We start from the raw sequence: 26,254 nt of genomic DNA, 5'->3' as shown, positions 1-26,254 counted from the left end.
GTCCTCTGTTCTTTCGTCTTTCTCCTGTCTCTGTATATTTCTGGGTCTTCGTCTACTTTTATTAGTCCTTCTTCCCATGCACTCTTTAGCCACTCGTCTTCACTGGTTTTCAGATATTGCCCCAGTGCTCTATTTTCGATGTTGACACAGTCCTCTATACTTAGTAGTCCTCTCCCTCCTTCCTTTCGTGTTATGTATAGTCTGTCCGTATTTGCTCTTGGGTGTAGTGCTTTGTGTATTGTCATTTGTTTCCTGGTTTTTCTGAATCTATGCTGCGGAGTTCTGCCTTCGTCATTCCACTATTCCTGCGCTGTATCTGATTACTGGCACTGCCCATGTGTTTATGGCTTTTATCATATTTTTCCGGCGTTGAGTTTTGACTTGAGTATCGCCTTCAGTCTCTGCAATATATTCTTTCCTGATCGTGTCCTTCATCTCTTGGTGATATCTCCTCCTTCCATTATTCCCAGGTATTGTATCCTGTCTCATCTATGTGTTTGATGTTGACTCCCATCTGGTAGCTTTATCCCTTCAGTTCTCGTTACTTTGCCTTTTTTGTATGTTGACTAAGGCGCATTTTTTCTATTCCAAACTCCACCATCCTGATGTCCCCAGATACAATCCTTACAGTCTGGATTAGGGTATCTATTTCCTTGATGCTCTTACCATACAGCTTGATGTCGTCCATGAACATCAGATGGTTGATTTTTGTTGCCTCTTTTCTTGAGTTGGTACCGGCAATCCATCTTCTGTAGTACTTTTGTCATGGGAATCATGGCTATTACGAAGAGTAGTGGGGACAGTGAGTCGCCCTGGAAGATCCCTCTCCTGATATTAACCTCTGCTAGTCTTATTCCAGAGCTTGTAAGTATTGTATTCCAGTTGCGCATTGTATTTTTTTGAGGAAGCTGATGGTATTTTCCTCTGCCCCATATATTTTCAGGCATTCTATTAGCCATGTGTGTGGTATCATTATTATTATTATTATTATTATTATTATTATTATTATTATTATTATTATTATTAAGATGAACCTTACTTATTTAAAACAAGCCTACCGCAAGGGCCACTGACTTTAGATTCAAGCTTCCAAAGAATATAAGATGTTCCTTCGAAAGAAATAACACAAAGTAAAGGGATATAGTGTCAAGGGCAAATAATCTGGGAAAGATTTACGCTAAATCAAAGGTCTCAATTGAAAGGATGTCCCACAGAGCAAATATGAGTCAAATGAATCGCGAGTATCCAATCAGGTTATGTAAGTGATTTGCATGAAATCTCACCGTTGATAGATAGCCTTGATTGACTGATATAAATAACTTTCGAGACACAAGTGTTGGTCATTGGCGTTTGCTGGTTGCCGCCACAGTGGATCAAAGATACCAAGAGTCGTTAGCTGTGTGTGTGTGTGTGTGTTTGCTACGCCAGTGAAAAGCACGACTGACTGAGAAAACAATGAATATACAAAGTTCATGATCAGTCTTTTGTATCATTTACGGGTCCACTTACGTCTTGTAATAATAGCAATGATTAGTGGCCAGCAAAACTGTCATTAAATCTAAAACGCTACACCATCAAATCTATAAAGGTAAACTAGTTACTTATCATAACGGTTGTTAACATCATTCAAGACCCCCCAAGACTGACGTGCCCTGAGGTATGTTATCGACCAACAGGTCATTAGGTTAAGAGAAACATCTTATTGGTAATTTATCGGTTATTTACCTGACGGGAACGCGAAAAAACCAGCAAGTGGCAACTCTTGACGTTAGCGTTTTGTTTCTGCCACAGGTATCATGGCAACACGTTGCTCAGTTTCTTCTTCTTCTTCTTTTTTTCTTCTCTTCTTCTTCTTCTTCTTCTTCTTCTCTTTACCCCTCTTGATTTTACGTATCCTACCCCGACTTGATTTACAAAATGTACATATTTCGTGTGATAGTTAAATAGAAAGTGATTGCTATATATACATATGAATTTTTGTCATACTCTCATATATATATATATATTTATATAGATATATATATATATATATATATATATATATATATATAGTTATATGATAGTACGTGATAAAAAAATCATATGTATATATAGCTACAAACACAGGCAAATATATATATATATTATATAATATATATATAGATATAATAATATATATATTATATTAATAAAATAAATAATATATAGATAATATATATTATATAATAAATATAAATATATAAATAGAAATATATATATATATATATATTATAGTCTATTTATATATAATTTATAATATACACATATATATATATAATATATATATATATATATATATATATATATATTAATATATATTCTACAATACACATAACAATTACAGGTCACCAATAACTGCGAACACTCAAAATATCCATCCATTACAAAGGTCTGGACTCATAGGTATCCCATTTAGTGACGAATACATCAGTAGCTCCAAGCTACAGCCAGCTACGTGTTCTATATTGTTTGGAGAAGGGTTAATTCGCCCAGTTAATCGATTGTTGGCATCCAAGAGTAACTTAATGTTGTTGGTAACGAGAGTTAAATGAAAAAGAAAAAAAAATATCGATTCTGTGGCGAAGTTCAGATGAGACTGAACACCCACCATATATTTCTCCAAACGCTGTGCACGACAATGTGAAATTCTCTCTCTCTCTCTCTCTCTCTCTCTCTCTCTCTCTACTTCACGATGGATTAGTACATGCTCTCCAGTCAACTTAGGTCTTAGGTAAATGGTATATTTTCTAAGACGCGGGGTTTTGTAAATGAGAAATTGAGAAGAAATGCATTATAAAATGTCAAATATTTATATCACTTTTGTTCATATTGATAGGTTACATACTGATGGTGAAATGTGGTATATTTTCCATATATTAAACACACATGTATAAATACAAATAAATGTATATATACGTATATATAAATAAATCTATATATATATATATATATATATGTGTGTGTGTGTGTGTGTGTAAATATATTTGCACACATATATATACGTATAATATCAAAACATTTTAGGGATTTGGCTGCTAGCTATCCTGGCCTAGGCTCACCACAGTCAAGTGACCACCAGGTACAGAATTCATTGACTAAAATAACGTGCCTGAGTTTTTTTCAGCTGACTTCATATATATATCATATATATATATATATATATATATTATATATATATATATATATATTATATATATATATATATAAAGCAGGAAGACCTTAATTTTTCCAATACTATTACAATAAATAGATTTGAATGGAGGACCACCTTTGCATGTTATAAAAACAAAAAAAACTCATCACAGAATCCTACTAACCAACAATATAAATATCACTGACCTCTTCTTATGACAAGACACTAAAAAGAAATAACGAAATGTTTAGTTTTGCGTTGTACAAATATGACAGAGGACACTTCGGTTGATATAGAATGTCAGAGTCTCAAGAATGCGTCAGGAAATTCTTCACAGTTATGGCGAATTGGTAAGCAAAGGTTTTTACTGTTCATGGTATTTAAAAGACTGAAATTCCTTCCAAAGGTCACTTCCATTCTCGTGAGTTTACAACCTTATTAACTAACTCACTTTTTTTTTTTATTATGGATTTTTTCAGGTCAGTGGTGGTGCCCTGTTCTTTGCCCATATGCACAAATAGTTCAGGCTTTTTAAAAAGAACTCTAAATATTATAATGATATCTAGTATGATAAACGTCTAATTTTAGACTGGCAAAATCAATTATGGGATTTTCAGGTCTGTGGGTGTTGCTTTATCCTTTCTCTATATACACAAACAACTCACTGTTTAAAAATACACTTACAAACACACACACACACACACACACACACACACATATATATATATATATATATATATATAAATATATATATATATATATATATATATATATATATATATATATATATAATTTCTCATTATGATAAACCTGCGATCTCCAGGCTGGCAAAACCACTTGTCGTACAATTAGTATTTTTACTTTTAATCACCTGATATGTGCGTATGTTTTCGTACTCGAGCGATAAATAGATATAACGAAGACCAAGCAAGCTGTTTTTCGAGGTGCTAAAACAAAATCGGAATAAAATTCACTTTGTCGAATACTTAACCTCAAACTTCAGCCAAAACTCTGCGATATAAAACAGACCATTTTCGTACCTGATCACTGATGCTAACACCTTTCCTCTACTTGATAATCACAGCGAAATGCTAAAGTAATTATTAAAGATGTGTCCAGACCTACCTTCCTACATGGCGCACACCACTGGCACTAAGTACCTCGTCCCACCTTCTGGGAGCTTCTGGGGAATGCACCAGTATTCCTCCTCCTACCTCCCACCTCCCCCTAAACCTGGACTATCGCATGCTCTGTCTTGGACGGAATGACTATCGTGCGTGGTTGAGAGAATCGTCGTACTTTATCGTGTTTACCTTGGAAGTCGCACATTGTCATGTGAAGCCTTTCAAACTATGTTTTTTGTGAGAGTGAATCATACGTTAAATCAATGAGATAACGCACGTACGGGACGTGGCGAAGTGTGTTCATAAAGTAAGTACAAATGTAAGAGAACACGATATATATATTACAATGTAAACATTTTTGCGTACTGCAAGGCTGCCTGGTATGCGAGTCACACATTGAAGCTGAATATTCTAGCAACTATGTTGCACAATGTCAGAGAGCAAAAAAAAAAATATCAAAAGAGGAAATTCCGTGATAAATCGACTCAAATAGAGAAAGCTGAATGTTACTGGTACTCAATGAGACGCAACGAGAGAAGATAGTCTTCATATATCTTCAGAGGTATTAAGTGACTGAACCTGAAATTCAATAGAGTGACAGTTGAAGATGTATGGAAGTCCATTGCAAGGCTGTTGAATGGACTGGAGATAAGACTGGATGAGATTGAAAGCGAGACGCTGCAGTGTGACTGAATAGATCCAGAGGGTTAGGTAGCAATGAGTTCTTTTTGTTTATGAGGATGAATTCTAAAGGTGCGAATGTGAGCATAACAAGGGCTCTCACATTTCTCAGTATATTGGGAAGACTTACGATGGAATTTCGATCTGGAAAGTGAAACAGACAATAGAATGACTGACAAAGACTAGTTTAGTTAGCTTATGCTGAGAATTTCATTGCGTGTTGCACGTCCTTTAAACTTATGACGTCCTGATATTGAATAATGTATCTATAAACTAACTGAATTGATAATTCTTAGGGCTTTGGAATCTTTTAATTTCAGAAACAGTCTCATGAGGCTTTTAATTTACATTTCAAAATAGGGAGAATTCTGTTGATATTCTACGTATATCAACAGTACGTTTGAGATTATTCAAGTCCCCCCTTACGTTTTCGTTGCATGCATGTTCATAAAAGAGTGAAATAGATGGTCTTTTAAATTAAGAAATATCTAAAGTATGACGAAACAGAAATACCAAACTGACACGAATCGCGGTTGACCCAGAAAACTAAACAGTCAAGAAAACTTAACCACATGAGTCAATCAAATGGGATAGTAAATCCACAGTGACACGTCTGTTTGATTTTGTTATTTAAAATGTATAATTTACTTGACGAATACATCAGTGACGCGTCATCAAGTATTTACATTTCTCTCAAAACAAACGTGCCGTCCAGAATTACCCTACGAACTGAGATTAGCATTCCGATTTGAGACAAAAATCCCGGTTATCTAACCCATCGAATTACTTGAGATTGATTTTTTTTATCTCGCCCTTACCCTTACTTACAGTCGTCAGTACCCTCCCTTCTTCTTTTCCACGACAAGCGAGGCGGTCTCGCTCCCAGGGACCTTGAGTTGACTAAAGTCATGCAAGGCCACCTCGGTCACCAGGGAAATATTGACATGTTGATAGGAACCCAGCGGAGCTTTTTACGTGGCTTTAGAGGCATCGTCGGTAGATTTCACGAGAGATACCGTATTCATAAATCCCTAATGGAACGGAATATGAAATTAGGCTAAAGGCCAAGCACTGGGACCTTATGAGGTCATTCTGTGCTGAAATGGAAATTGACAGAAAAAGGTTCGAAAGGCGTAACAGGAGGAAATAATCGCAGTTGCACTGTGAATCAAGTGTTAGGAAAGGGTGGAAAGTAAGATGGAAGAAAGAGAATATGAAAGGAGGCACGGTAAAGGGAACGAAAGTGGTTGGAGCTAGGGGCTTAAGGAAGGCACGCTGCAAAGAACCTTAAGCAATGCCTACAGTGCACCACATGAGGTCCACTGACAGCAAGATGGGAGAAAGAGAATATAAACAAGAGAATATGAACAAAAGAGAGACGGTCAAATCAATGAAAATGGGTAGCTGAAAGGAGCCTGTAGTAATGCCTACAGTGCACCGCGCTAAATGTACTGAAGGCACTACCCCAGTAAGGCGAGTCATTGACCAATACTATTGTAGTTTGCCGTTGCAATTGTTGAATCGATATTAGTTTTGTTGTTTTTTATTTATAATCCCTGCATTTATTTGTTCATAGAGCGTTATTAGAGCTTTTATGCGAAAAGAAATACGGTTGTTGATCTAAATAAAGAACAGATAGATTGATGGACAAGAGAAATCTAAATCATTTTCAATTACATGCACATGTCTACGCCTTCTAAGGACCTTGTGCAGTGATACGAACCGAGTACAAATTCGTGTAATATTTTCTTAATAATTATTGACTCCAAATCAAGTTAGGTAACTAAATTGTTACTGATATATTTGCGTACTATAGCATTGCTTTGCGAGCCATATGCCTAAATATTATTAGCGAAGGAGGCGACAAATGATTAAATGCTATTTGTCTTTAAATGGACTCCAATACATTTTTTATTAATTTTGAATGTTCTCTCTCTCTCTCTCTCTCTCTCTCTCTCTAGTTACACAAACACATACACACACATATACATTATACTTTACACATATATGATGTACATATATATATATACATATATATACATATATATATATATATATATATATAATATATATATATATATATAATGTGTGAGTGACTAGAGAGGAGAGAGAGAGAGAGAGAGAGAGATGAGAGGAGAGAGAGAGAGAGAGAGAGAGAGAGAGAGAGGTACTTCTATCAGTATTGCTTATTTTGTTTAGAATAGAATTCATTTCTCAATAATATCATAAATATTTGCCGAGAACGGCCTTTCATGAAAAAAAAAAAGCTAAAATTGTTCTTATTCTCATGTTTTAAATAAGATATTCATTGATCATTTTCACGAATTAATTTTCACTTCATTCATTTCCAAAAGCTTTTATTCTTTTATTCGTTCCCATTGTTTGAAGACTCTCGTGCAGTGTCCTTGATACAAAATAATTCCTTTTGGGCTGATTGTTCAAATGTTCCCCAGAGCCACTGACAAAGGGTAATGTTTTTAGTGTTTGTGGAAACATGTCATTCTTGACGGTCATGGTATCTATAAATGTATTCTTCAATCAATCTCTCTCTCTCTCTCTCTCTCTCTCTCTCTCTCTCTCTCTCTCTCTATCTCTCTCTCTCTCTCTCCTCTCTATATATATATATATATATATATATATATATATATATATATATATATATATGTGTGTGTGTGTGTGTGTGTGTGTGTGTGTGTGTGTGTGTATTGTGTATGTGTGTGTGTGTGTGTGTTGTTCATCACTTATCCATTCATAAGTAAAATCTGTTTGTTCTCTCTCTCTTTAGTCGCACACGCACATGTATATGTATACATATCATAATTATGTGCGTGTGTGTATGTACATGAGTTTATGGAAGTAAAGAGAGAGAGAGAGAGAGAGAGAGAGAGAGATTCAGCCCAATATTAGCAAGGTGGCTTTGCTTGTGATTGGATACTAAGGGATTAAACAGTTAAAAAAAAATTTTATTTATTTATTTATTTTCTGCTGCAGCTGTTACTTGTACGTTAAAAGAGCTAATTCGTCCGTTCATCAAATATACTCTAAAATAATCGCAGATATCGTAAACACAAGTAGTATCCATTCTTGCCAGCTTTTTCATTCAGGAAATACTGCTTACTGATTCAGCAATATCGGATTTCACTCGTCTGGAAATCCTTACTGGTATGTGACAATAGCGTAATTGAATCAAGGTCGAACATAGATTCTGTACACAATTCGTGCGAGGAATCAGTCCTTTTTGCTTTACGTTTGAGATATAATAACATCTCTTTGAACCACTTATATAGACATTGACATACGAGAAATATCGTAGAAAATATAAAATCGTCAATAAAAAGCCATTCGACCTCCCAAAACAAACTTAGCAACGGGACGAGATCAAACAATAACAACAATCTGTCGGTAAGAAAACGACGAGCTGCGATTGGTCAGCTCGAGAGGAGGAGGGTCAAAGGATAAAGAATGTGATTGGTTGCCGGGACTGGTGGGTGGAGCTTAGATCATTGCTTAACTGTTATGTTGGCATTCCCACTCCAGGTGGTAGGAAGGCAGGACGTGTCATAATCATGTAGGAAGGTAAGGTGGAATTTTTTTGTTTTGTTTATTTTCGTTCTAAATTGATGTCAGTGGAGGGGAAAAGTGTGTTTATTCATCATTGTGTGAGAGCAGGTGAACCAACTGCTGTATTTAAAATATGAATACGTATTCATAACCGTTTGACTATTATTATTACTGTATACTACTTCCATCTAGCCAAATGCACATTAAAGTAATTGGGCTATAGTATTAGTCAGCATTCCCGAAACACTCTACGGGCTTAGAAACTAACATTTGACTAACCTAAGCTGAATAGATTGTGAGGAAGACTGTATACAAGTTTTTTCTGTCTGCTTGTCATTAATTTTCTATTCGTGCAAACTTTTTTTTTATGTATAAGTAGTTTGAAGTAAGTAGCTTTCTAGTTTAAGCGAACAAGGCCGTAAAAATCTTACGGTATCAGTTATTTCTCGAAAGAATCTATACAAGTAGCAAGTTGCGTGGGAACGCTTGAGGTGTTTGTTGACGTGATACGCTCGTCGAATCTTCTTCATCAAGATCGAAGCAGAAATTCACACTTCTATTGATTCCAAGCCTTAAAAAACTGCGGATATTCAAGCAAACGGTTCTGCAATGCATTGGAACAGGCGAGAGATATGAAGATATTCTAAAAAGCCTTGATTCCCTGAGGTAAAACTGTTTTCATCGCCTGAAACTGCGTCAACTGATGAGTATCTCTGATATACAATATACATTCGTTCATTTGACCTATAATCAGAACAGCTATCTCATAATCCTTGCCACAAAAACGACTCTGATTTCCGTTATCTTAATAACAAAAACATGCAGCGAAGCGCAAACATAGCCAGAAATGAAAGCAGCATTAGCTGTTCAATTCTCAGGCAACGAGAAAAATGAGCACACGTGACCAGAAGTCTTGGCAACGCCTCTGTGTTGTTGACTAGTATCGATTCTTGAGGTCAGACTCGGATCAAGGAGCGGCAAAACATATGGTTTAGGTGCGTTTCACTGCCAACGGAAAGGTTTATTGCCAGCAGGGGTTAGATTTTCAGTAGTGGGAGGTTTATTGTTATATATTTGTGACTGTAGCGAGTTTCTTGCAATGTCCTACATGTGCAGTAAAGCGATTTATAAAACTGAATAGATGTCTCTGATGGAAAAGCCTGACTGGGTCGAAATCAGCATCGTTCTCAGCACTTTTATAGTCCTGTGTAGTTGATGAAGCTCTTTATTGAAAATAAATGTTTACTCTCTCTCTATATATTATCTATCATATCTATATATATATATATATATATATATATATATCTTATATATTTTATATCTATATATATATATAATATATATATATATATTATGATATATATATATATATCATATATATGTATATATATATATATATCTATGATTATGATATATATATATAATACTATAAGTATATATAATAATATATATATTTTATTTCTTCTTATATATATATATATGATATATATATAGATAGATAGATAGATAGATAGAAAGAGAGAGAGAGTGTAAACATTCTCAACACTCACAATGCGTTGAAACTTTCTGTACAATTTCGTATGTGTGCTATTTTTATAAGTTAAATTGTTAATTCCCAAAGGTAATAAGAAAACAGTTTATTTGAAAACTTTTAAAGTGGTAAGCTTGTTCTTGAGATATTTGCAACTTACATTTCGTAGACATTACAAATCAATTCAAAATATTTTCCGTATACACACAAATACTTATATCTATCTATCTATACATCTATGTGTGCGTGCAACTCACCGCAGTTGAGTAACAACCACGTTTGCCTCAACTTAGACATATTAGATCACTCTATGCTAAATCAAGTTTATACTCAGCTTTGTTACATATACACACAGCTCCAAACATACCCACTCATATACATAATATAACTACATATATGTACACACTATATATACTTTTGATATAATTATAATATATTATATATATATATATAATATATATATATTACCGTATAATATATATTATATATATCTATATATATATTATATTATATATGTATATATGAAATATAAAGTACTATGTCGTGCATATCATAAATATAAGGTAAAGGCCACAATGGAATTCTTGTTACAAAACATTATATTAAAAATGTTATATGTACAGAGCTAATAGCTTTCGTCCAACTGCTGTGGACTTAATCACTAAAAAATTATATATATTTCTATAGTCTATCTATATATATATATATATATATATATATATATATATATATATATATATATATATATACATGTATATATAGACATGTATATATAATTTTTTTTTTTTTTTTTTAGTAATTAAGTCCACAGCAGTTGGACGAAAGCTATAAGTTCTGTACATATAAAACATTTTTAATATAATGTTTTGTAACAAGTATTCCATTGTGGCCTTTACCTTATATTTATGATATGCACGACATAGTCACTTTTATATTTCATATATTATATATATATATATATATATATATATATATATATATATATATATATATATATATATATAATATATACTATATATAAGCCATATTTTCTTTCCACATCAATTCCTATTGCAGTAAGAAAACGACACGCAAAACCTTTGTTCTGTCTACACAAACCTCATTTTCCCGCAGGTATAATTCTTCAGAATAATAAAAGGTTATGCGTGATCATTGCCATTTAATATTCACACCCCGACAGCTGTTCCTAATCCACCCCTCTCCTCCCCTCCCTCCCTCCTTCCCCTTCCCCAGCCCCAATCCCTCCAACCATGTGGCCATTTCGCCACGACTAAATTACACTGGCGAGGGTAATCGCACGGTTTGTTTACGTATTGCGGACGTTACAGCAAAACTATAAATAAACAAATGACGTCACGTAAGCGTCGGATAAAGTCCATTTTCGTGGCACTTCTACGCTCTTCAAATTATCGGGCAATTTGAATAATCATCGTGGGACTGAATGGCTAGACGTGAAATGACTGACCCAGTTCCCTGCTTCGTCGATTATCGTCAATTTTCTCTTATTCAGTCTTTACGATTTGCGCTTATTTGCTGGGAGAATGATAATATATGAGATTAAGTAATGTTTCCCGAACGACAAACTCAGGTCATAGGAGTTACGTTAGTTTGCAAATTACGTGGGAGGACTGATGTCATTAATACGATTAGGAGAAATATGTCTTCAATTGTACGTCAATCTTGAATTGTAAGGAAAACTGACGTATATATTTAATGTCCTGGCTGCTGTCAACGCGAGGAAGCTGTTGCGTTTATTTTCAAATTGCGAGAGATTTTGCATATATAAAATGTGTGTATAAATACATACATATATGCACATATATGTAAATATTGATATGTATATATATACGTATAGTATATAAAATACACACACACACACACACCACACACATATATATATATATATACTATATATATATATATATATATATAATTATATGTATATACAATGAACTAGCATTTATATATATATATATATATATATATATATATATATATATATATATATATATATATATATATATGTATACAATGAACTAGACATATATATATATATATATATATATATATATATATATATATATACAATGAACTGACAGTTAGCTAATTAAGAATATTAGTTAAATGTAATACCTCGATTAACCTAGGCTCGCTGGGAGAAATTGTCCCTAAGGCATGTAGTAAAATTAATTCACCCATTTGATTTATTGTAACCTATTTTATTATCTCTATAATGATATAATCTGAGGGATATCCATTCCTTCTTTCAAGTTGCATATTGAGCTTTAAGATATGACTTATCTCTAAAAATAAGATCAATGACCTCGACGAAATACGCAATAATTTGTTTTACTGGTAGTGCAGAAAATGGCTAACAGAAAGATAAAAAAAAAAAAAAGTTATTAAACTAAATACAAGAATGTTTAGTCAGTTGAGGTCATTTAAATACTTTCCAATAGTGGTCAGTAGATCGATCGTAAATCGTTAGTATAGTTTAAAGAATTTAGGTCAAAGGTCAAGCCCTGGGGCATTTGAGGTCACTCAGTGTAAAAAGGTTTGAAAGGTAGGGACGATGCAAATAAACTGGAGTAATACCTACAGTGCACCACGTGAGGTAGACTGACAACACCAATCCCCCCACACACCCCCACCCCCGCCCCGCCCCGCCCCAGGGAGATAAATTAATAGATAAAACAAGCAAAATGACAAAGTCTTTTTTTTTTAATGATAAATCTTCTTCTACAAAGAGTTAAGGTGAGCATTTGATTACTTCCCAATATTTCTCAGTAGACAGGAGATCACAATTAACAATCTAAAGAAAAAAAAAAGCAAAACAAGTTGGTGTATTTAACAAACGGGATAGATAAATAAAGTGGACGTTGAAGGCTATATATTATACGCACGTTCGCACATTCCGCCCCAGTGTTGGATACGATCTGGGAAATCGCGTGTCGCGTCCATCGATTTATGAATGGCTGACCACTGTTCATATTGACTCCAACTCTTGTGGCTTTTCCCTATCTGATCATGACCCATTAGGCACTGGGTTCTATATTCTGCCATTTCGCTCCTTTGGGTCACGGGTCATTTCGACACTTTGTCAGACTGATAGTGTAATTGTCTTATGATGGTCTGTCAGCTGTCATTTGATTGTCTGTCAATCAGCCCCGTCTTCTACACTGTCTTGAACTTCTCATTTCGTATTTACGAAAGCGTTTTGATTTTTAAAAATCCTCTAACTGAACTGTGATTCATCTTATCTCTCTCTCTCTCTCTCTCTCTCTCTCTCTCTCCTCTTACATCTCTCTCTCTCTCTCTCTCAGCGTTTTGCGAAGGTGTTACCTATTCGTGACTACGAGTGCACTTGCCAGTAATGTTCGTGACAATTCTGTTTGTTTACATCTATTTACCTTAATGTTCCCGATCATTAGTATTACAGGCATTAGCTTTTATTTGAAAGCTCATACACATATTTGTGTATATATATATATATATAATATATATCTTATATATATATATATATATATATATACACATAATATTATAGATAAAGGCCAAATCCACGAACGAAAGTGAAACAATTGGAGTTGTGTTAGGTCTTTCGATTTACTCTCCTTTACTTAACTAAGTAAAGAACAGTAAGTTGGAAGTCCTACCACCACTCCGTTGTTTCACTTTCCTTCCTGGATTTTGCCTTTATATGTTATGTATCACGTTCCAAAAATTCCGTGATTCAGTTATGCATATACAAATTATAGTATATATATGTATATATATATATATATATATATATATATATATATATATATATATATATACACATATTAGCGATGAAAGTATATTACGTATGGATAATCTGTCATTTACAGTACTCAAGCACACACAAGCACGCACATTTAGATAAAATGCAGATTCAGTAAGAGATGTTTAATGATTCTGTGAATTAATCTGGCCACTTTTAACCCACGATTACAGTCATATTACACTATTCACATCAAAATAAACAAGGCGAACTTTTACGAATCTGAAACAGATGGTAATCGAATTTAGTAAATAAAATGAAAACATACAATACGATGAAACATTTTGGGCGCCCTACGTTCACCTATTTATTAGGGGATAGCATTTTTGCCGAATGAGGTTCACTGATGCATTTACCCCATTCGGGGGATAAAGAAATATGGGGTCATGTCAAGATTGGCGGAGCAACTGTTTTTCAGTACAATATTATACCACTTTGATTTATATATATACATATATGTATATATAAATCAAAATGGTCTAATACTGTCTTGAAAAATAGCGGGTTCGCTAATCGTGACACGATCCGAAATATGAAAACTGAATAATTATTTCTAAAACCTTTTTCATCATTTGTCTCCACTGTGAATCTATTACCTGAAACCTTACCCACAATGCTCCTCCTCCACTTTACGATCGTCCTGGAATGTCAATCCTCAGTAACGAGTGTTCATAACACTCTAATAACGAAGAATTGCAAGCTTTCGCTCAGGCGAAGCGACCGTAAAATATATCGTTACCCAAATGCAGAACACGGCGACGGAGAAACACTGAGCTGAAATATGATTCAACGACATATGAGTTGTTGTTCTTAATATTATTGGAGAAACAAATTCACAGTTATATAAATGTACATATATTTAAATTCAAAACTTTGATAGCTTTCGGGAACCTGTTTGGTTCCCTTTATCAATATCTTAAAAGTTTTAAATTTAGATATATGTAGATTTTCATAACTGGATTTGTTTCTCCATTTGAAGACTCATGCTACTATGAGGATTTATTATTACTATTATTATTTTTTTATTTATTTATTTATTTTTTTTTTTTTTGCTTTATCACAGTCCTCCAATTCGACTGGGTGGCATTTATAGTGTGGGGTTCCGGGTTGCATCCTGCCTCCTTAGGAATCCATCACTCTTCTTACTATGTGCGCCGTTTCTAGGGTCACACACTTTTGCATGAGTCCTGGAGCTACTTCAGCCTCTAGTTTTTCCAGATTCCTTTTCAGGGATCTTAGGATCGTGCCTAGTGTTCCTATGATTATGGGTACAATTTCCACTGGCATATCCCATATCCTTCTTATTTCTATTTTCAGGTCTTGATACTTATCCATTTTTCACTTTCTTTCTCTTCAACTCTGGTGTCCCATGGTATTGCGACATCAATGAGTGATACTTTCTTCTTGATTTTGTCAATCAACGTCACGTCTGGTCTATTTGCACGTATCACCCTATCTGTTCTGATACCATAGTCCCAGAGGATCTTTGCCTGATTGTTTTCTATCACGCCTTCAGGTTGGTGCTCGTACCACTTATTACTGCAAGGTAGCTGGTGTTTCTTGCACAGGCTCCAGTGGAGGGCTTTTGCCACTGAATCATGCCTCTTTTTGTACTGGTTCTGTGCAAGTGCCGGACATTCGCTTGCTATGTGGTTTATGGTCTCATTTTTCGTATTGCACTTCCTACATATGGGAGAGATGTTATTTCCATCTATCATTCTTTGGATATATCTGGTTCTTAGGGCCTGATCTTGTGCCGCTGTTATCATTCCTTCAGTTTCCTTCTTGAGCTCTCCCCTCTGTAACCATTGCCATGTGTCATCGCTGGCCAGTTCTTTAGTCTGTCTCATGTATTGTCCGTGCATTGGGTTGTTGTGCCATTCCTCAGTTCTGTTTGTCATTCTCCTGTCTCTGTATATTTCTGGGTCTTAGTCTATTTTTATCAGTCGTTCTTCCCATGCACTCTTGAGCCACTCGTCTTCACTGGTTTTCAGATATTGCCCCAGTACTCTGTTCTCGATGTTGACGCAGTCCTCTATGCTTCCTTTCGTGTTATGTATAGTCTGTCCGTATTTGCTCTTGGGTGTAGTGCTTTGTGTATTGTCATATGTTTCCTAGTTTTCTGGTCTATGCTACGGAGTTCTGCCTTCGTCCATTCCACTATTCCTGCGCTGTATCTGATTACTGGCACTGCCCATGTGTTTATGGCTTTTATCATATTTCCGGCATTGAGTTTTGACTTGAGTATCGCCTTGAGTCTCTGCATATATTCTTTCCTGATCGTGTCCTTCATCTCTTGGTGTTTTATATCCCCTCCTTCCATTATTCCCAGGTATTTGTATCCTGTCTCATCTATGTGTTTGATGTTTTTTTGACTCCCATCTGGTAGCTTGTATCCCTTCAGTCCTTGTTACTTTGCCCTTTTGTATGTTGACTAAGGCGCATTTTTCTATTCCAAACTCCATCCTGATGTCCCCAGATACAATCCTTACAGTCTGGATTAGGGTATCTATTTCCTTGATGTTCTTACCATACAGCTTGATGTCGTCCATGAACATCAGATGGTTAATTCTGTTGCCTCTTTTCATGAGTTGGTACCCAGCATCCATCTTGCCTGGTAGTACATTTTGTCGGTTAAGTGGGAATTAGTGACATGCTGGTACTACGAAGAGTCGTGGGGACAGTGAGTCGCTCTGGAAGATCCCTCTCCTGATATTACCTCTGCTAGTCTTATTCCAGAGCTTGTAAGTATTGTATTCCAGTTGCACATTGTATTTTTGAGGAAGCTGATGGTGTTTTCCTCTGCCCCATATATTTTCAGGCATTCTATTAGCCATGTGTGTGGTACCATGTCGATGGCTTTCTTATAGTCTATCCATGCCATGCTTAGGTTGGTTTTCCTTCTCCTACTGTTCTTCATTACCATTTTGTCTATCAGGAGCTGGTCTTTTGTGCCCCTACACTTCCTTCTGCAGCCTTTCTGTTGGTGGGGGATGGTGTTTGTATCCTCTAGGTAGTTGTATAGCCTTTCGCTGATGATGCCTGTTAGCAGGTGATAGGCCTGTAGTTACTGGCTATATTTCCCTTACTCTTGTCTTTCTAGACTAAGGATGTTCTTCCTGTGGTCATCCATTTGGGCGCATGGTGATTTGTGATACAATGCTGGAGTTGTTCTGCTATTCTAGGGTGTAGGGCCTTGAAGTTTTTGAGCCAGTATCCATGGACTTCATCGGGACCTGGGGCTTTTCAGTTGGGCATTTTCTTTAGTTGGTGTCTGACTGTGTCTGTCGTGATATCAGTGAATCTTTGTTTTATTCTCCCTGTTTCTTCTGCCTTGACTTCCTGGAGCCATGTTGCATGTTTGTTGTGTGATACCGGATTGCTCCATATGTTTTCCCAGAGTCTCTTACTTGGTTCGGCTTCAGGAATATCTTGGTGGCTGTCTTCCCCTCTTAGTTGGCTGTATAGTCTTTTCTGGTTGGTTCCGAATAGTTTGTTCTGTTGGTATCCTTTATTCCTGTTCATGTATCGTTGGATCTTATGTGCTTTGGCCTTAAGCCTCTGTTTTAGATCCTCTGTTGTGTTGTTTAGTCCCCTCTCGTGTACTTTGTATTTCTCGTTGAGTTCCTCCATTGTTTTCTTGCTTCTTAGCCTTTTTTCTGCCATGTCTTTCAGTTTACTCAAGTCTGATCTCATCACCATGATTTGCTTTTCCAGGCGCCTTTTCCAAGGCGGTTGCTGTTTTGGTTTCTGTTGGGTTGGTTGTGCTGGTGGTGGTGGTGTTCGTGTCCCCATCAGTTCTGCTACTAATCTTGCTCCTGCATATGTCAAGTTATTTGTTTCTGTGATATTGGTGGTGTGTATTAGTCTCATTATTTCATTGACCTCACTTGTTTTCTCCCTTAATTTCTTGGTGTTGTAGGCTTTCATGGAGGGGATCTTTGTTCTCTCTGTGTCTGGCTTCATCCACTGTCTGATCTTTTCTACCCATTCTGTCCTGTCTGTTACTTCGTCGGTGTTTCCTCGTTTGTCGTTGTTTGATACCTCATCGTCCCTGTCGTCTTCTGTGGCATCGTCTCTCAGTTCGTCTTCTTGTAATTCGTTGCCGTGCGTCATTTCCCTTTCGAGTTCCTCTCTTTCTGTTGGGGAGAGCCAGTTCTTTTTCTTTATGTTCCTTACTTGGTTTGCCAGCCTCTGCTCTGTTTGGGGGGCATTATTCCTCTCATTCCAGATGTTGACCAACCTTCTTCTATATCCTCTCTCCGTCGGGTTGCTTCTGATGTAGCATCTCCTTATTTTCTTCTCTCGTCCATTTCTTCCTCTGGTTTGCTTCTGTAGCTCCAGTCTCTGGTTGTTGGTCACTGTCGTTGTGGTGGTCAGTTGCTGGATGACGACCTCCAAGTACCTGACCGTCTTCCCCTTCAATTGGGCTGAATACCTGGCTGCCGGACGAAGCTCCTCTGTTGCCAGAGGTTCCATTTACGTCGTTGTCGTTTAATTCTTCATTTCTTTCCATCATTGCTGAGTTTTGCTATTTAACCCATAGCTGGACCCTACCCCATCAGGGATAGGTACTCATTTACAGCTGAGTAGACTGAGGAAATTATGGTAAAGATTCCTTCCCAAGGAATCAATATTATTATTATTATTATTATTATTATTATTATTATTATTATTATATTATTATTATTATTAGTATTATTATTATTATTGCTAGCTGAAAACCCTCGCGAACGGAGTCAAAATGCTATAAACCAATGAGAGAGAGAGAGAGAGAGAGAGAGAGAGAGAGAGAGAGAGAGAGAGAGAGAGAGAGAGAGGAAAAGACTAGCATTTTGCTTGCTTGAATTTTCGGTTAACGGTTTTCCACCCACATAACGCCCATTAGGGGAGGGGGTTGTGGGGGATTGGAGGTAGGATGAAACCCCCATTATAAACCATCTGAGGGGTCACCCACTATAACCCTGCCAAGTTACATGCCCATCGGGCCAGCCGTTTGGCCGTGATTGAATGACAGACGGACGGGTAGACATAACGCCCATAATAATAATAATAATAATAATAATAATAATAATAAATTATTATTATTATTGTTATTATTATTATTATTATTATTATTATATACTCTGTTAAACAGAATGACCGTTTTTAGCGAATTAATTATATACGATAGTTTTTATATTCTTATTATTAATCTCTTTTCCGGCTCAGCAATATTATTTAATAACTGACCAATATTCATATTGGTATCTAATAGAAGAGGTGCGGGAACGTTTTATCTTTATTGCAAAAAATAAGCGCATCGTTTCTATTAAATACCAATATGAATCTCGGCCAGTTATTGAATAATATTGCTGAGAAAGAAAAGCGATTGATAACAATAGAAAAAGTCATATAAAATGAATTCGCTAAACACAGCCATTCTTTTTAATAGAATGTTTGAAAGAGGGTTTCTTCCAAAATATTATGATTAGATGACAAATAACTCACGTGGAACAACCCCACCAAAGGGGCCACTGACTTGAAATTCTTTGAGCTTCCAAAGAATATTATGGTGCTCGTTAGGGAGAAGGAAGGAAGAAGCCGAGAGTCGTGAATAGTAATCATTTCATTACATTCTTGAAATGTAATACGAACTATATAATTCTGGAAAGATTCTTTAACCTGAATGGAATTAGATGTTGGTGTTAAAATAAAGATTAACTTGATGTTGCTCTTGTGACTGAGTTATGTGCGCGATTTTTATTGTCTGAACTCAAACGTTGTTTCTATATCTGTTTAGTCATGTAGTCATTTATTCTTTGCTTCCTACCTCGTGCTCTCTCTCTCTCTCTCTCTCTCTCTCTCTCTCTCTCTCTCTCTCTCTCTCTCTCTCTCCACTCGTGTCCAGTCTCCCTGGTTACAGTGTGTTTAGTTAAACAGCTCTCATGACAACTGATGCTCGGCCGTTGGACCTGCTCGCTTAACACACGCACACACACACACACACGCGAGGCTCTGGAAGATTCGTGAGACCTCGTCGCTTACTGTAAATTAGTTTTCTCCTCCATTAGTACGTTCACGTCATCGCCAGGTTCTTTATTTTCACGTCGCGTTAGGGACGGTGACGTCAGATTGTGCCGAAGTAGTTTTTCTTCGTCGATTTTAAAGTCATTTTTCAATACTTTTTGAGCAGTGCCACACAAAAATATGTCGTGGGCATGTTGGCATCTGATTGCATGTGTAACAAACATGTTAACAACATGCGTACGACCATATGTTTAGCATTCATCCACCCTAACAATAAAAACACACATATCGTAGACATTCGGCAGCTAATTGCATACATGTAACTAACAGATTGACAACAAGTCGACAATTGCATTGTTTAGAATGCGTCCACTATAAAACCTAAAAGAATCATGTATTAGGCATGTTGGCACCTTATCACATACATGTGACAAAGAGATTGACAACAAGCCGACAATGTAACAGTAAAAAAAATGTTGTGGACATATCGACACCTTCTTGCACACATGTAACAAACAGGTTGACAACAAAGTTGACGAGCGTAAGTAGAGAAAAAGGCCTCGGATAATCGTATGAAGCACTAATTTGGCCCACCAAAAAGTCGTTGATTTGTATTCAATCTGTTTGTGACGTGTGTGCAACAAGTCTACACACCAATATGTACTATATTGGTCCGTGTTTGATTTTCAAAGGTATTTTTTCATTAAGAACATTTTCGATTTAATAATCCTGCTCATATATGTCATATATAAACTTATATACATATACATTATAAACATATCATCAGCTTTCATTAAAAAGACACAATGAATATCTCAAAGGGAGGATGGGATTCAGATATTATAGATAAAAATCTTCTTCCAACCAGCTATTAAGAAGATTAAAGATAAATTGTTAACCAGGATGGCTTAAAAGGCTCACTTATGGACCTCTTGGTTAACTACAGTTTTTTCTGAAGATATTCTCATTCATTACCTGCCTGAAGAGAGAGAGAGAGAGAGACACTTGGTCTCTGAAATATAGTATTTTCTTTCTACATCTTGGCATTTTTATGGGCTCCTTTCATTAAATGATATTCTGTTTTAACAATACATTTCACAGTACACACACACTCATATATACGTATGTATACATATATTATATATATATATATATATATATATATATATATAATATATATATATATATATATATACATGCTTATATGTCACTAAATAGAGTGTGACAATATATTTATCCAAGGCCACAGGAAAAATAAAAGGAGTACCGAAGCAAGTTATTTTCGACCATTGCTACAGAAGACTACGGTATAGAAGGAGAAAGCTGGAAAATAACCTCAACCATAAATTATATCTGTTAATTGATAGTAGTAAATGGACACGTGATGCTAATTCGGATTTTGTAATTAATTTATCTGATTATAATCTTGATGAGTCAACCTTACCTGTTTTCGGGTATGGTCTGAGTTTTTCTGTAACACCCACTACACATGACTATGTTAGTATATCTGAAGCTTTTTGTAATTTAGAAAAATTTGGTAATATATCTGATGACAATCTTAATCTTATTAAAGGTTTTATCTATGGTGTAAATTCATTCCCCTCCTATTCAAATGCACCATTAAGATTCTTAAAAGTGTACAAAAAGCTGAAAAACAATGACGAACTTCATTTTACGAAAGCTGATAAGTCTAACGCAATGGTTATACTAAATAAGCAAGATTACAAAGAGAAACTGTACTTACTGCTGAGTGATGTTAATACCTATGATCTACTGACGTCAAATCCATCTGAAAGTGTGCTTTCTCATTTTAATAAGAAGGTCAAAAGTATCTTAAAAAATAATAAAGATATGATTAAACAATTTGTAACAATATCTCCAACTTTACCTTACTTGTATGGTCTTGTTAAAACACATAAACCTGATAACCCCATTAGACCAATAATCAGTTCTGTTGGGTCATGTACTTACAAGCTTTCAAAATGGCTGGTTAAGATTCTTTCACCTTTAGTAGGAAGCATTTCGAATTCTAATATCAAACATAATGTAGATCTGATAGAAAAACTAAATAGCACAACTATTAATTTCAAGTTTAAAATTATGAGTTTTGATGTTGTATCTCTGTTTACAAAAGTACCTATAAATGACTTGCTTGAATATTTAGCTGAATTTTTAGGTAATTATGATTTACCCTTGTCCACTCATAATATTTTAGAACTGGTTAAACTCTGCATTTGTGATTCTGTTTTTACTTTTGTGACTAATTCTATACACAAAAGTTTGGTATGGCAATGGGAAATCCTCTTTCGCCTGTTTCAAGTAATTTATATATGGAGTTTTTTGAAGCAAGATTTTTACCTAATATTTTGGGGATCCGGCGAATTTACCGACAACAATTCACCGACAACAATTTACCGACAACAGTTCATCGACATGCTCAATTTATCGACTGCACAATTCACCGACATTGTGATTGATCAATTCACCGGCAACAATTAAGCTAAGATTAAAAAGGAAAGATCATTAACAAGACTGTACTGGACCAGCCACATATAAAATAAAGGTTTGAATACTAAACTGGTAGTTATGAAATAACCGAGGCAATAAATCACCAAATATAAACAGGTAGTTTAGAAACAGCCGATGTACTAAATTACCAAATTAGCTTGAGTTTCAAAATAATAACAGTGTATTTTCTTACTTCAGTCAGAAATATAAATGGTCTAGTTAACAAAGATTTTCACTACATAGCCCATCATGCCCAAAGACAATACACGAAAGATGGGAAACTGACTATTAATACCATTAAAAAAAACATCATCCAACCCGTCAGAATGCGCGCCATCTATTGATCATGCCCTCGACTAAAACTCGGCTGTGGCGTAGCGCGGCATTTTTAAATGTTCAAGTTTATTCTTATGCTGCAATAAACTTCTCTTTATAAATTATTGAATACTAAATCGATTAATATTGCTTGTTAACATGATTATAGGGCTCTATCATAGCTTATGACTTATATATTAGGCATTTCTGAATCATTAAATAAAATCCTTCAGTTAATGTAACATTAATTGCTAAGTATCTTTATCTAAAATTGAGAGGGCAGTTAGAATGAAACAAACTTATTCTCATATTATCTTATTATTTCACCAATATAGTATACAGTAATTATTTTCCTTTTTTTGGGCTTGTGCTTATGATTCTATACTGTACATAAACAATACATATGTGTCAGACAAATCTAAGAACCTAGAGGAATGAATACAGATTATTATATTTCATGATTATTTATTAAGCTCTTGATCAAGTCAGAACCTATTTATAACAATTTATTAAAATCTCATAGCCCAATTGTGGGAGTTCTCAAAAATGCATATTCAATTGGCACCCTTTTATGAAGGTAATGTAACCAACACTTCTGCCTGGTATTTTCTAGTAAAATGCCATTTCCGCAAGAAGCATGCACATTCCTAGAAAAATTTGAAACAATTATTCTAACTGACTTGAACCATGTTTCTTTTTGCATCATGTACATTACAAGCAAATATCATAGGTTTTCACAACTTGTTTTGCCAATTTATTACTACTGTATTACTGCGCACATTTGCTGCCAAATGGTAAATTTACTTTGGAATACAATGTGGGGTGTTGGTACCAATTACAAGATTTCATTTTAAAAAATGAACAATTATGAGCTTATAATGCAGAAACATAGATGAAACGGTAAGAATGGATCTTGTGGGAGCAGATATGCTGGTTTGCAGGTAATTTTTTTTTTTATTTTGAATGCTTTTATCCATATATATAGGAAAATTCAATCATAGATTAAAAGGTTAGTGAACTTGAAATTAAAGTAAAACACTCTAACTTAACTAACCTACTTATGCTCTCCCATATGAATGCTCCCACAAGATCCATCCTTCCTGATGAAACAACTTTGGTTTGCTAGATAGTTGCTTATTAACGAAAAATTAAGGTAAACATTTATAACTACAACCCAAGGGTAAGCTGCTGAGAATATAACATAACTACAGTATATATACAGTATATCAAAGTTGCTGTAAGTAGCCTATCTGGAAAAGGCATGGACCCAATATTCACGAATTGTATGACAGTGATAGGCATTGGTATGTTTATTTCATATTTCTAGAGATTTTCAAGATATGCAAATATATCTTTAAGGTATTTATTTGAAATACAATTGACGCCTGTAAATGACAAGAAAATATAGTTTTTCTAGTTGATTTTGATATGTTTTGCAAGATAGCTTCATTTCCATTGCAAATGATGTTGACATGGTTAGGTAACTGTTGGCATGGTTATGGTACTGCTGATATGGTTAGGTTTACTGTTGACATGATTAGGCTACTGATGTACACTACCAGGAAGGTTAGGTTGGTTGTTGGGGTTTCAAATGGCAAGAATGTTTTTGATATTTTTTTCTAGTCGAAAATCACATATAAATATATTTTCTTTCCGCTTAGAGGCGTCCACCGTATTGTAAATATTTTCCAATATTTATTTCGAAATAACACTGCACCGACATTCAAGTTTGCTTTGGTCTATTTTATTTCTTCATTTTCTCGAAAAGTCATCATGTACTTTGTAACAGATGTAATGATTTTATTGCCTTTCTTTATTCTGAGGAAAAGCATGAAAAATTAGATGGGGAAAATCATTTTTCGTCCTATTGCAAACCACACACGGGTGATGATGGCTACGCCAACTCATGATTGAAATTGTATGCCCCGCTTTTTGAAAAAGTAAACAAACAGACGATGGATTGTCTTTGTAAACAACCAGACGATGTAGGCAGGTGCAATGCTACCGCCATCTTCATTTCATGCCAGGTACTAAATTGTATGCGGCCGATGCGGCTGTGGCTTGAGCTTCCCATCTTTCGTGTATTGTCTTTGATCATGCCTCTCCATTTTATAGAATCCGAAAAAGGAAAGAAGAAGCTTGTTGTTCATGGCTATTTCTTTTATAAAGACAAGGAGCGTGAAGGTAAGATATACTGGAAATGTGACAAATATCACAAAATAAGGTGCAAAGCGCGAGTAACTACGTGTGACGGTGAAATTGTAGCAGAAGTGACTGAGCATAATCATGTTTGTGATGTGGCCGAGAGTGAAGCACAAAAAATTGTGGAAAACAGACGTCAAAAAGCCAAATCTTCCACAGAAGCACCTCATGCATTAATATCAAACGAGCTTAAGAATTGCAGCGAAGCAGCTGCTTGTAGACTTCCAAAAACACAGACGATGAAAAGGACAATAAGAAGTATCAGATTTGACAATAATTGCCTGCCACCACTTCCACAGTGCCAAAGTGATTTGACTCTTACTAGCGAGTATACGAAAGCGTTTCGAGGTGAACAATTTTTAATTTTCGACTCTGGACCAACTGAAAATCGCATATTAATTTTTGCTACTTCACGTAACACTCATCTTCTAGCAAATAGTGATCATTGGTATGGGGACGGAACATTCAAAACCGTTCCATTGTTATTTTATCAGCTATATACATTCCATGGATTTCAAGAAAATAGAGCAATTCCGCTTGTCTATGCATTACTTCCAGATAAGTCAGAAGCATCTTACAATACGCTACTAGAGACGATTAAGATCAATACACATTTTTCGTCTCCTTCCTCGATAACTATTGATTTTGAACACGCAATGATAAAGGCATGCAAAAAAGAATTCCCAAGCGTGGTATTAAAAGATGTTTCTTCCCTTTTTCTCAGTGTATCTATCGTGCCATCCAGGCTAATGGACTGAAAAGAAGATATGAAGAGGATCCAGAATTTGCTCTAAATCTCCGTTATTTGCCCGCCATAGCATATGTGCCTGTTGATTCGGTAGTCAGTGCATTTGAATTGCTATGTGATGCTGATATCCACCCGAGTGAAGCAGAAGTCGTAGTGGACTATTTTGAAGATACGTGGATAGGCCGCCCTGACAGAAGAAACCGTCGTAGACCTCCCAAGTTTGAGCTCGAGATGTGGAATGTTTACGAATCTGCTTTACTTTCCTTACCGAAGACAAATAATGCGGTAGAAGGCTGGCACCGAACTTTTGAAACACAAGTTGCTGGGCACCACCCTAATATATGGGAGTTTTTCGACTTCTTGAAGAAGGAACAAAATAATAATGATGTAAAAGGTGACCAATTCTTAGCTGGTACTTCATCTCAACCATCAAGAAAGAAATACCGTGATTCTTCTGAACGGATAAAACGGATTGTTGAAAAATACTCTTCGTATAGCGATGTCATTGATTATCTGCGGGCAATAGCCCATAATCTTGCTTTCTGATTTTAAATAAAACAATTTGTGGTTTTTTATACATCTATTTATTTCTCAAATATTTTGTTTCTTAAATATTTTGCCC

General features: G+C 35.5%; 2 protein-coding genes across 3 annotated transcripts in view; one reads left to right on the top strand and one right to left on the bottom strand.

Annotated features, from left to right (window-relative positions):
- Nucleotides 1-26,254, bottom strand: part of LOC135203976 (WD repeat-containing protein 86-like) — an 88,529-nt gene that overhangs the window by 23,289 nt on the left and 38,986 nt on the right. The window contains exon 1 of one of the 2 annotated variants that reach the window (XM_064234022.1): nt 4,277-4,404. The exons of the other annotated variant lie outside the window; for it this stretch is intronic. The gene's annotated coding sequence lies outside the window, so the exon portion shown is untranslated. Of the gene's footprint in view, nt 1-4,276; nt 4,405-26,254 lie in introns of those variants that run through there. 2 annotated transcript variants of the gene reach the window in all.
- LOC135203870 (WD repeat-containing protein 86-like) overlaps nt 8,396-26,254 on the top strand; it is a 30,610-nt gene continuing 12,751 nt past the window's right edge. The window contains exon 1 of the mRNA XM_064233841.1: nt 8,396-8,532. The gene's annotated coding sequence lies outside the window, so the exon portion shown is untranslated. The remainder of the gene's footprint in view (nt 8,533-26,254) is intronic.

The sequence above is a fragment of the Macrobrachium nipponense genome, chromosome 11 (assembly GCF_015104395.2).
Source record: "Macrobrachium nipponense isolate FS-2020 chromosome 11, ASM1510439v2, whole genome shotgun sequence".
Classification (NCBI taxonomy): Eukaryota; Metazoa; Arthropoda; class Malacostraca; order Decapoda; family Palaemonidae; genus Macrobrachium; species Macrobrachium nipponense.
Note: the sequence above shows the minus strand (reverse complement) of the source record. Positions and strands in the feature narration are given on the sequence as shown.